Genomic DNA, 12,657 nt, shown 5'->3' with positions numbered 1-12,657 from the left:
ACTTGGCTAGCATCGAGATGGTGGAGAATCTATCTCTCACCACAAGACCACATCCACATCCTTACTACATCCAATGGTTCAACAACAGCGGCAAGGTTAAGGTAACACGTAATGTTCGTGTGCATTTTAGTATCTCTACATATGCTGATTATGTTGATTGTGATGTGGTACCTATGCAAGCATGTTCCTTATTACTTGGTAGACCATGGCAATTTGATAAAAATTCTATTCACCATGGTAGAAACAATCAGTATACTCTTGTTCATAAGGATAAAAATATTACTTTGCTTCCTATGACTCCTGATTCCATTTTGAAAGTTGATATTAATAGAGCTAATAAAGCAAAACAGGAGAAAACTAAGAGTGAAAATCAGATTGTGGCAAAAGAATTTGAGCAACAAATGCAGCCTAATAATAATAAACAATCTAGTGTTGCTTCTGAAATTAAATTGAGAAGTGCATGTTTACTTGCCACCAAATCTGATATTGATGATCTAGATTTTAGCAAATCTGTTTGCTATGCTTTTGTGTGCAAAGAGGCATTATTTTCATTCGAGGACGTGCCTTCCTCTTTGCCTCCTGCTGTCACTAACATTTTGCAGGAGTTTGCCGACGTCTTTCCACAAGACGTACCACCGGGATTACCACCTATTCGCGGAATTGAGCATCAAATTGACTTAATTCCCGGTGCATCATTACCCAACCGTGCACCATACCGTACCAATCCAGAGGAGACAAAGGAGATTATGCGTCAAGTACAAGAACTGCTCGACAAAGGTTATATACGCGAATCCCTTAGTCCTTGTGCTGTTCCTATCATTTTAGTGCCGAAAAATGATGGTACGTCACGTATGTGCGTTGATTGTAGAGGCATTAATAATATTACTATTCGTTATCGTCATCCTATTCCTAGGCTAGATGATATGCTTGATGAATTGAGTGGCTCTACAATATTCTCCAAAGTTGATTTGCGTAGTGGTTATGATAGAGGCAAAGGTGTCCCGATGTTTCGATGAGATGGTGGCTATCGTTTTCTGTGGGAGTCGACCTTGACGATCCGACTACGAACGTGCAAGACGTCGCGCCTTAGCAATCGCTAAACCAACTTCCGAGGGGTTATTGACCACGCCGGAGCACGATCAACCTGACCACGAGGGCCTGTTTCCTGCGAGCAAACGAAGAACAAGCAAGAAACTGAGATTACAATCTGGATATTGCGAATATAAGATGAAAGCTTTATTGATCAAGGTGGGGTTCTGTGACGTCTTGGTCTGGTCGTTGGACACAAACGAAGTACGCGAAGTTGCAGCTATGGCGAACTTTTAATCTAAACAAAACCCAAAGTCTAAACGACGCCCTAAGGGCTGTATATATGGAGGAAGAGAGGGGAATTTCGTGGCCCTTGAGGGTGGGGTCCGAAACCAACCCTAACTCTTGTTTCCCCACACATACGGACTCTAAAAATAGCCTATACTTAAGTATTTCGAAATTACATGGGCCTGGCCCATTAATAAGGTGACGCAGCACCTAGAATAGCCTATGGACGAATATTATGAAGTGGCATCTTGTATATTTCGTCCATGACTTCATGCACTCCTTATGGCGGCTTCAAAGTCCTGAAATCATCACTTGTAACTCCGTTCTTGATCCCCTTGCGCATGCCATCAACTTCATGCGTGTTCTTGCTCCAATGTTCATCCTTCTCCAAGCTAGGCCCTTCATTTGAAAGCAAAACAAATGTATCCAATTTAGGCAGCATCATAATCTCATGAACATTAGAATCATTACCAAGAAACGAAAGTACCTGGTAATTTAATTGGCGTGCGCGAGCTCTAGTAATTGGTCCAGTATATGTAACAGTAGGGGCTGTGGGTGTAACAATGGTATTGATGTCCTCATCAGGTTACCATCAAATTCGTATGAAATTGGGAGATGAATGGAAAACAGCATTTAAAACTAAGTTTGGATTATATGAGTGGTTAGTCATGCCTTTTGGGTTAACTAATGCACCTAGTACTTTCATGAGGTTAATGAACGAAGTTTTACGTGCTTTCATTGGACGATTTGTGGTAGTTTACTTTGATGACATATTGATTTATAGCAAATCTTTGGAGGAACATTTGGAACATTTACGTGCTGTTTTTATTGCTCTACGTGATGCACGTTTGTTTGGTAACCTTGGAAAGTGCACCTTTTGCACCGACCGAGTATCTTTTCTTGGCTATGTTGTTACTCCACAGGGAATTGAAGTTGATAAAGCCAAGATTGAAGCTATTGAGAGTTGGCCGCAGCCCAAAACGGTCACACAAGTGAGGAGTTTCCTTGGCCTCGCTGGTTTCTATAGGCGTTTTGTGAGAGATTTCAGCACCATTGCTGCACCTCTCAACGAGCTTACAAAGAAGGAGGTACCTTTTGTTTGGGGTACCGCACAGGAAGAAGCCTTCACGGTATTGAAAGATAAGTTGACACATGCTCCTTTACTCCAACTTCCTAATTTCAATAAGACTTTTGAGCTTGAATGTGATGCTAGTGGAATTGGCTTAGGAGGTGTGTTATTACAAGATGGAAAACCTGTTGCATACTTTTCTGAAAAATTGAGTGGGCCTAGTCTGAACTATTCTACTTATGATAAAGAATTATATGCTCTTGTTCGGACCTTAGAAACATGGCAACATTATTTATGGCCCAAGGAATTTGTTATACATTCTGATCATGAATCTTTGAAACACATTAAAAGTCAAGCAAAACTGAACCGTCGACATGCTAAATGGGTTGAATTCATTGAGACTTTCCCTTATGTGATTAAACACAAGAAGGGTAAAGAAAATGTTATTGCTGATGCCTTGTCTCGTCGTTATACTATGCTTTCACAACTTGACTTTAAAATATTTGGTTTGGAGACCATCAAGGATCAATATGTTAATGATGCTGAATTTAAAGATGTATTGCAGAATTGTAAGGAAGGGAGAACTTGGAACAAGTTCGTTCTTAACGATGGATTTGTGTTTCGTGCTAACAAGCTATGCATTCCAGCTAGCTCCGTTCGTCTTTTGTTGTTGCAGGAGGCGCATGGAGGAGGATTAATGGGACACTTTGGCGTCAAGAAGACGGAGGATATACTTGCTACACATTTCTTTTGGCCAAAGATGAGACGGGATGTTGAGCGTTTTGTTGCTCGCTGCACTACATGTCAAAGAGCTAAGTCACGACTCAATCCTCATGGTTTATATATGCCTTTGCCTGTACCTAGTGTTCCTTGGGAGGATATATCTATGGACTTTGTTTTAGGTTTACCTAGAACAAAGAAGGGGAGGGATAGCATATTTGTTGTCGTGGATAGGTTCTCGAAAATGGCACACTTTATACCATGTCATAAAAGCGATGATGCTGTTAATGTTGCTGATTTGTTCTTTCGTGAAATTATTCGCTTACATGGTGTGCCAAATACTATTGTTTCAGATCGTGATACTAAATTTCTTAGCCACTTTTGGAGATGTTTATGGGCTAAGTTGGGGACTAAGTTGCTTTTTAGTACTACTTGTCACCCCCAAACTGATGGGCAAACTGAAGTAGTCAATAGAACATTGTCTACTATGCTTAGGGCTGTTTTGAAGAATAATAAGAAAATGTGGGAAGAATGCTTGCCTCATATTGAATTTTCTTATAATCGTTCATTGCATTCTACTACTAAGATGTGCCCTTTTGAAATTGTGTATGGTTTCCTACCTCGTGCACCTATTGATTTGTTGCCTCTTCCATCTTCGGAGAAGGCTAATTTTGATGCTAAAGAACGTTCTGAATTGATTTTAAAAATGCATGAGTTAACTAAGGAAAACATTGAGCGTATGAATGCTAAATATAAACTTGCTGGAGATAAGGGTAGAAAACATGTTGTGTTTGCACCTGGAGATCTTGTTTGGTTACATTTGCGTAAAGATAGATTTCCTAATCTGCGCAAATCAAAGCTAATGCCACGTGCTGATGGTCCTTTTAAGGTTTTAGAGAAAATAAATGATAATGCATATAAACATGAGCTACCTGCAGATTTTGGGGTTAGTTCCACTTTTAACATTGCAGATCTGAAGCCTTATTTGGGTGAGGAAGATGAGCTTCCGTCGAGGACGACTTCATTTCAAGAAGGGGAGGATGATGAGGACATCAATACCATTGTTACACCCACAGCCCCTACTGTTACATATACTGGACCAATTACTAGAGCTCGCGCACGCCAATTAAATTACCAGGTACTTTCGTTTCTTGGTAATGATTCTAATGTTCATGAGATTATGATGCTGCCTAAATTGGATACATTTGTTTTGCTTGAAATGAAGGGCCTAGCTTGGAGAAGGATGAACATTGGAGCAAGAACACGCATGGAGTTGATGGCATGCGCAAGGGGATCAAGAACGGAGTTACAAGTGATGATTTCAGGACTTTGAAGCCGCCATAGGGAGTGCATGAAGCCATGGACGAAATATACAAGATGCCACTTCATAATATTCGTCCATAGGCTATTCTAGGTGCTGCGTCACCTTATTTATGGGCCAGGCCCATGTAATTTCGAAATACTTAAGTATAGGCTATTTTTAGAGTCCGTATGTGTGGGGAAACAAGAGTTAGGGTTGGTTTCGGACCCCACCCTCAAGGGCCACGAAATTCCCCTCTCTTCCTCCATATATACAGCCCTTAGGGCGTCGTTTAGACTTTGGGTTTTGTTTAGATTAAAAGTTCGCCATAGCTGCAACTTCTCGTACTTTGTTTGTGTCCAACGACCAGACCAAGACGTCACAGAACCCCACCTTGATCAATAAAGCTTTCATCTTATATTCGCAATATCCAGATTGCAATCTCAGTTTCTTGCTTGTTCTTCGTTTGCTCGCAGGAAACAGGCCCTCGTGGTCAGGTTGATCGTGCTCCGGCGTGGTCAATAACCCCTCGGAAGTTGGTTTAGCGATTGCTAAGGCGCGACGTCTCGCACGTTCGTAGTCGGATCGTCAAGGTCGACTCCCACAGAAAACGATAGCCAACATCTCATCGAAACATCGGGACACCTTTGCCTCTATCATTCCTGCGAACAAACGAAGAACGATTCTCATCAATATGGGCGTGGATAACCCAACCGCCCCGTTGGCATAATCACTTGGGAATAGGCAGGCTTTAAGGCCTATGAGGAGGCGTTTGATATTCATTGCCTTTATAAAGGGGCACAGGCCCGTCTTTCTCCTTCGCGCCTACCTCTTCCTCAATCTTTCCAACCTTGAGTTCTAGCACCCAGGTTTCAACTTAACTGTTTCGAGCCTCCCAGTCATGTCCGGACCCAGCCCTCAAGGCCGGTGGGTGGCCTCCTCTATCACAGAGGAGGATATCGTGAAGCTCCGGGCGGCGAGATACCTGACCGTGGAAATCCCCCATAGGCTCCCTGCTAAGGGACAGGTCATTCCTACTTCCAGATCTGGCGAGAGGGTCATATTCATCTCCCACTTCCTCCGGGTGCTGGGGTTTGCTCTCCACCCCTTCGTTCACGGCCTCATGTTTTATTACGGGCTAGATTTTCACGATCTAGCTCCAGACTCCTTCCTTCACATCTTGGCGTTTATTGTCATGTGCGAGGCCTTTCTCCGCATTACCCCTCACTTCAGTTTATGGCTCAAGACCTTTAACTTGAAGCCGAAGGTAATCGAGGGGGAGCAAATAGAGTGTGGAGGTGCCACGGTGAACAAGCTCCCCAATGCTTTTTGGCCCAAAGGCTCTTTCACAGAAGTTTCCTACCTATGGCAGTGGGAGTGGTTTTACATCACCGAACCTCGTGGTACCAAGTGGGCAGCTACAGCTGCGTTCTGACCTGGCCCTCCATTACAGCTTGCATCATGGATTAATAAGGGGCTGGACTGGGGATCCATTGACGAAGTGCAGACGCTACAAAGCCGCATCCGAAGCCTCCTTGAAAAGGACACCGACCTCATCAATGTAATCCAGGTAATGCTAGTCTGCCGGGTTCCGTCGTGACAGCGACGACCCCTCCGCATGTGGGAGTTTAATCCGGAAGGACCACGAACCCTTCAACACTTATTCGGCACGACGCACAAAGGAATGTGGAAGTTATTCTTCGGGACACGAAGGCAGTGGCTGGATACCACCGAAGACATCGGCCTCGACTGCAATCATCCGGATACCTCGGTAAGCACTCGACTCCCGAACACAGCTTAGTTAAACATCCCGTAATACTGAGAAAACCATCTTCGCACAGGGTTGGGTAAAGAAGGCGGAACGAATTAGGTGTTCGGCCCCTCTTCCCGAAGACTCAGCCGATCCCCTGTTAACAAGGATGCTGGCTCCGGCGCCATATCAAGTGCCGGCGAAGGAGGACAAGGAGGAGAACAAGAAGGCCAAAGGTGACCTCCATCCTAAAGGTACCCCAGACGCTATGTCCATGGAGATTGGGGCTCCCTCTTCCGAAGACAAAAGAGAAGGGGAAGCCGACATCGCTTCCCCATATGGGAAGAAGAGGACCGCCTCTGAACATTTATAGGAAGGTGCTCCTAAACGAGGGAAAATGTCCTTGCCAGGCGGTTCGGGTTCGGAAGACGACGTTGACGCGCAGTTCCTCCGTAAGGACAAGCCTTTAGCCGGATTGTAAGTGAACAAAGGTGTCCTAAACATATCCCGTTCCTTTCTGCTTACAAGGGCAACATCTGAAAATATATGTTTGCAGTCCGGCACGTAGTCTTCCTCAACAGTCCTCCTCCTTGGGGGATCTTCTTCCGGAGATGATGGAAAGCGAGACACCTCCCCAGGCCCTCTCGCCCAATAGGGCGGACGACTTTGAGGTGTCGTCCCGGAGGATTTCTCTTGATTAACAATTGGTGCGAGGGACAATGGAGACCGCGCCCGAAGGTGATACTTCGATGGCCCAGGGTTCGTGGCATGCAGCCCCTTCGGGGACCAACAATAAAGGCCCCGAACTATCCGGTTTACAGCCGGAGACGATTCTAGAGTCGAGCAAACACATCCCTTGAAAGGGAGTCCGTACTCCCATCACAGCTTCCATGAATCAGGAGGCGCCGGATACCTTGATGGACGTGTTGCAACCTGCGTCCATCTCAGAGGAACATCATACCTTGATGGGTACGGTAGCCGAGAGGATTCTGTCCGCGAGAAGCGGATTGAATGAAGCCTTCACGGGCCTGCTAAGAGGCTTCGAGGTATGCAATGTAATATCTTTAATTGCACTTTACATGCAAAAAATGCACCCGTGTATAGATAGTAGCCCCTGAGACTCTGGTTGGCGTCCGATAGGAGGCAATCAGAGGATCAAAAAAGATATGCCCAGGAAATAATCTAACTAAGTGGAACATAGGCTGTTTCATCCACGGCGACTGCCCGTGCTACACAGGTTGCCGATCTGAAGCGGAAACTTGATGTGGCAGATGATGACATCACGCTTATTAACAGGCGGCTTGACGAGGCGCATGGTATGTTTTGGGGCAGTCAGTATATGTATGTATAATAATATGAGCCCGAAGCTGAGAATTATATACTGAAATATGCATAACTGCAGATGGTGCTGCCGCGGTTGAGACCCTACGGGCTGAGCTCGTCCGGGCCAAGAAGCAAGTCAGGATGAGTAATGTGGCTGCCAAGAAGGCAGCTAAGGAGTTAAAGGCCGAACACGCTGCTCGGCGCTAGCATGAAGAGAGAATATCTTCCATAGAACAAGATCTAAAGGATGCCACTGGAAAATGCCAAGCACTCGAGGAGGAGAACAAGGCCAAAGTAGCCGAACTCGAGAAGGCCTTACGAGAGGCGAGAGAGGCACGATCCGAGTAGAGAGCAGCTCGGGAGGAGATCCGGCAAGCCGGGGAGATAGCGGCCGGTAAGCCCTTTCTATTACAGACTAAATTCGGCGATCCGAAGTATGCCATGCTTAATCAAATGCGGAGCTCTCTAGACGCATTCTTGGACTTGCCGAAGAGTACCTTCGATGTGGCGTAGTTTTACCAAGCGCAAGAAGGGTGTGTAACGGAGAAGCTTTTCTGGTCACAATTCGGCACGCCAAAGCGCCCGCTGTTGCTGAACGAACAGATGGCCCAGTGGGCTGAGCTCCACAAGATATCCGGTTCTGCCATGAATGATGTCGTGGTCTGATTGTGGCCGACTGAGCCAATTCCAAATAGTAATTTTGGTTTGGTGCAACGACTTGTGTATGTGGTGCCGCGTATCGACGCCATGAAGCGATCAACATGCATTGAAGGTGCACGGATGGCCTTTGCCCGTCTCAAGACATATTGGGCGAAGATGAAGGCCACCAATATTGCAGCAAAAAGTCCACCCGGGGACAAACACACGCCGGAGCAGTATTTTGAAGATGTCCTAGAGGGTGCCCGCTTGATAGAGGGTCAGTGCTCGAAGGATATGATCTTCGAGTGAATGTACCAAGATTGTGCCTGCTTTCTTGTACCACGGCTGGAGGTGGCACCTGATGGAGGTGCTGGTGGAGTGGAAGTAGAGGATGCACGTGGTGTCCATGATGAAGATCGACCTGCAGAAAAGTTAGTTCGCGCCAATGCCTGTCGATCCTGCACTTCATGTTCAGCTTTACAAGCAAGATGGAATAAACGAGTGATATTAGTATACTCCTTATACTCTAGAATCGTTTGAATCTCTCTATTTAATCCACCCATAAAACGTGCAAGCATAGCTTCATTCTCCTCAACAATACCACATCTAATCATGCCAGTTTGTAATTCCTGATAATATTCTTCTACAGAATTTTTTCCTTGTCTTAAACGCTGCAATTTTTGAAGTAATTCACGTTGATAATATGGTGGAACCCAACGAGTACGCATAGCAGTTTTCAAAGCAGCCCAAGTAGCTGTAATAGGATATAATCTACAATGTTTAGACCACCAAACACATGCAAAGCTAGTGAAAGCACAAACAGCAGCAGGAACACGTCTCTCCTCGGGATATTGTAAACATGTACATCGTTGTTCAGTTTCTAACTCCCAAGTAAGATATATATTAGGAACATATCTACCCTCAAATGGTGGAATAGGGAGATGGTCATGATCTCGTACCTGAGGGGGAGCCCTACCATTGCCATTATTTGCATGTGGACGACCTGGTGGTTGTGGTGCGGGTGGTTGCACGTAGTTCTGATTTTGATCAACCTCATCCTCGTAATCTCCCACAAAATTATCTTCCTCTGCATCAACAATAGGAGCCACAGAAGTATCAACAGCAGCACCAATGGTTTGGCCAGGCGCAAGAGGGAGAGGGCTCGCTCGGCGGAGGGTTGTTTCACGACGTGGAGGTAGTCGTCGTCGTTGTTGTTGTTGTTGTTGTTGTAGAGGTGCATTAGGTGCAGCCGGTGGTGGTGGTGGAAGACGCGCGAGCAATTCATTAAACTTGTTATCGAGCTTTGTTTCGAACGTCTTCTCCATGCCATCTATCTTTTCCATGGCCTCTTCAAATCTGTTTAGCACATCTTGCACTTGTTCACTCATCATTTTCTGAAATTTATCATGCAACTCCTTATTTGTCATGTTCTCCCAGTCAGTCCCGTCGGCTTGTGATCCTGCCATGGTTAGCAGCAATAGAAATACACAAGAATATGATCCTACAGACTACTAGCAAGAGGTGGTGGTGGGTGTCACAAATCTGTCAAGCTAATCTCAAATTCTTACCAGTTCTTACCCAGCAGCAGGCGGTGATCGGCAACCGCCGTAGTCAAAACTCTGAAAGCTTGGATTGAGCGATTACCAGGGAGAGTCAAACGCACGACGTAGATGTATGTGGAGCTGGGAAGGCTTATAATATGGTAGCAAAAAGGGTCAGCAATAATCAATTCAAAGATGCAAAGTTGAATAAACGCTCAACGACGGTACTATGCTGGTCCTAGGCTAGACCGTGCTAGAGACGTGAGCCTAGAACACTAACAAAATCACGACGCTGCACGGAAACAAGGGAGGAGCACGCTCTGATATTTTTTTCTTTTTTTCACTTTTTTGCACTTTTTCCCCTCTTTTTTTGCGCCGCACCATTTTTTTTTCGAAAAAGTCTACACATGGTCTAAAAACTGCCTAGCCAGAATTTTCTTCTGCGGATGACCCAGAAGTTTCGGAGTCCTACTCTGTCACGACTCGGAGTATCATGTGATCTGGAAATCAAAAACAAAGCAACAAATACTGGACTCGGACTGGTAGCGGAGATGAATCTGGTGGAACTCGGACTGGTGGCGGCGATGAATCTGGTGGAACACAGACTGGTGGTTGTATATGGCGATGGTATATCTGGACTCGGATTGGTGGTGGTATATGGCGATGGTATATGCGGACTCGGATTGGTGGTTGTATATGGCGATGGTATATGTGGACTCGGATTGGTGGTTGTATATGGCAGCGGCGATGTATATGGTGGGGTGGTGGTATATGGCAATGATGATGATGATGGTGCGGCGGCGGCGTGACAACCTGTGAACAGAACTCGAAACTCTAAGGGACTAGACGCTAAGACAAGCAACTCGACACGATGTTGCAACCGCAAATTCAACAAAGCAAAACTCTAAAATGACTATGCAAAGGCTCAGATTGGTTCGGATATGATGAACTAACCCTATTTTTTTGGCTTTTTTGTGGACTGTAGGAATGAAGAACAAACTCGATCTAAACTACAAAAAACTATAAAATCTCACCGAGCGACCTGGAAATCTGGTACCACTTGATAGAGGTGAAGGTGTCCCGATGTTTCGATGAGATAGATATCATTTTCTATGGGAGTCGACTTTAACGATCCGAATACGAACGTGCGAAGACGTCGCGCCTTAGCAATCGCTAAACCAACTTCCGAGGGTTATTGACCACGCCGAAGCATGATCAACCTGACCACGAGGGTCTATTTCCTGCGAGAAAACAAAGAACAAGCAACAAACTGAGATTGCAATCTGGATATTGCGAATAAAAGAGGAAAGCTTTATTAATGAAGGTGGGGTTCTGTGACGTCTTGGTCTGGTCGTTGGACACAAACGAAGTACGCGAAGTTGCAGCTATGGCGAACTTTTAATCTAAACAAAACCCAAAGTCTAAACAACGCCCTAAGGGCTGTATATATGGAGCAAGAGGGGGGATTTCGTGGCCCTTGGAGGAGGGGTCTGAAACCAACCCTAACTCTTGTTTCCCCACACATACAGACTCTAAAAACAGCCTATACTTAAGTATTTCGAAAATACATGGGCCTGGCCCAATAATAAGGTGACGCGGCACCTAGAATAGCCTCTGGACGAAATTTATGAAGTGGCATCTTGTATATTTCGTCCAAGGATTCATGCACTCCTTATGGTGGCTCCAAAGTCCTGAATTCATCACTTGTAACTCTGTTCTTGATCCCCTTGCGCATGCCATCATCTCCATGCTTGGTCTTGCTCCAGTGTTCATCCCTCTTATCCATGCCAGGCCCTTCATTTGTAAGCAAAACAAATGTATCCAATTTAGGCATTATGATATTCTCATGAACATTAGAATCATTACCAAGAAACGGAAGTACCTGATAATTTAATTGGCGTGCACGAGCTCTAGTAATTGGTCCAGTATGTATAGCAGCAGGGGTTGTGGGTGTAACAATGGTATTGATGTCCTCATCAAGCTTAAACCCTAGTTTATACGTTGCTTCGTAAGGGGCTGATTTGGATCCATATGTTTCATGCTATGGTTAGGTTTACCTTAATACTTCTGTTGTAGTTGCGGATGCTTGCAATAGGGGTTAATCATAAGTGGGATGCTTGTCCAAGGAAGGGAAGTACCCAAGCACTGGTCCACCCACATATGAAATTATCAAAGTACCGAACGCGAATCATATGAACGTGATGAAAACTATTTTGACGATAATTCCCATGTGTCCTCAGGAGCGCTTTCCTTTATATAAGAGTTTGTCCAGGCTTGTATTGCTACAAAAAGGATTGGGCCATCTTGCTGCACCTTATTTACTTTTATTACTTGTTACTCATTACAAATTACCTTACCACAAAACTATCTGTTACCGATAATTTCAGTGCTTGCAGAGAATACCTTGCTGAAAACCGCTTATCATTTCCTTCTGCTCCTCATTGGGTTCGACACTCTTACTTATTAAAAAGGTTACGATAGATCCCCTACACTTGTGGGTCATCACTGGCTCGCTCGTAGAAGCAACAACAACAGTGATCCGGGCACTTCCGAAGTTCGAGACGGCAACGGCAGGTCACGGCGCAATAAACACAAGCGTCACAATAATAATGAAGGAACGCACGACATGATGGTCAATGCCGGATTCAGCGGCTCCAAACCCGGTCAACGGAAAAAGCCATTCAAGGCAAACAGAGACGGACCATCCATTTTAGACAAGATATTGGATCGGCCCTACCAAATTCATGGCACCCCGATAAACCCGCCAATCATACCAATAGAAGTTGTTGGGTCTTCAAACAAGCCGGCAAGCTTAATGCCGAACACAAGGGGAAGGGGCCGCCTAGTAACAGCGATGACGAAGAGACTCGCCCACCAAACACCGAGGGTCAGAAGCAATTTCCCCCCGAAGTAAAAACGGTAAACATGGTATATGTGATGCACACTCCTATAAGGGAACGCAAGTGCGCACCACGGGACGCCTACGCCATAGAGCCGG

Source organism: Triticum urartu, chromosome 5A, assembly GCF_056163025.1.
Source record: "Triticum urartu cultivar PI428250 chromosome 5A, HENAU_Tu73, whole genome shotgun sequence".
In the NCBI taxonomy this organism is placed as follows: domain Eukaryota; kingdom Viridiplantae; phylum Streptophyta; class Magnoliopsida; order Poales; family Poaceae; genus Triticum; species Triticum urartu.
The sequence above is the reverse complement of the archived record's forward strand: the minus strand, read 5'-3'. Positions refer to the sequence as shown.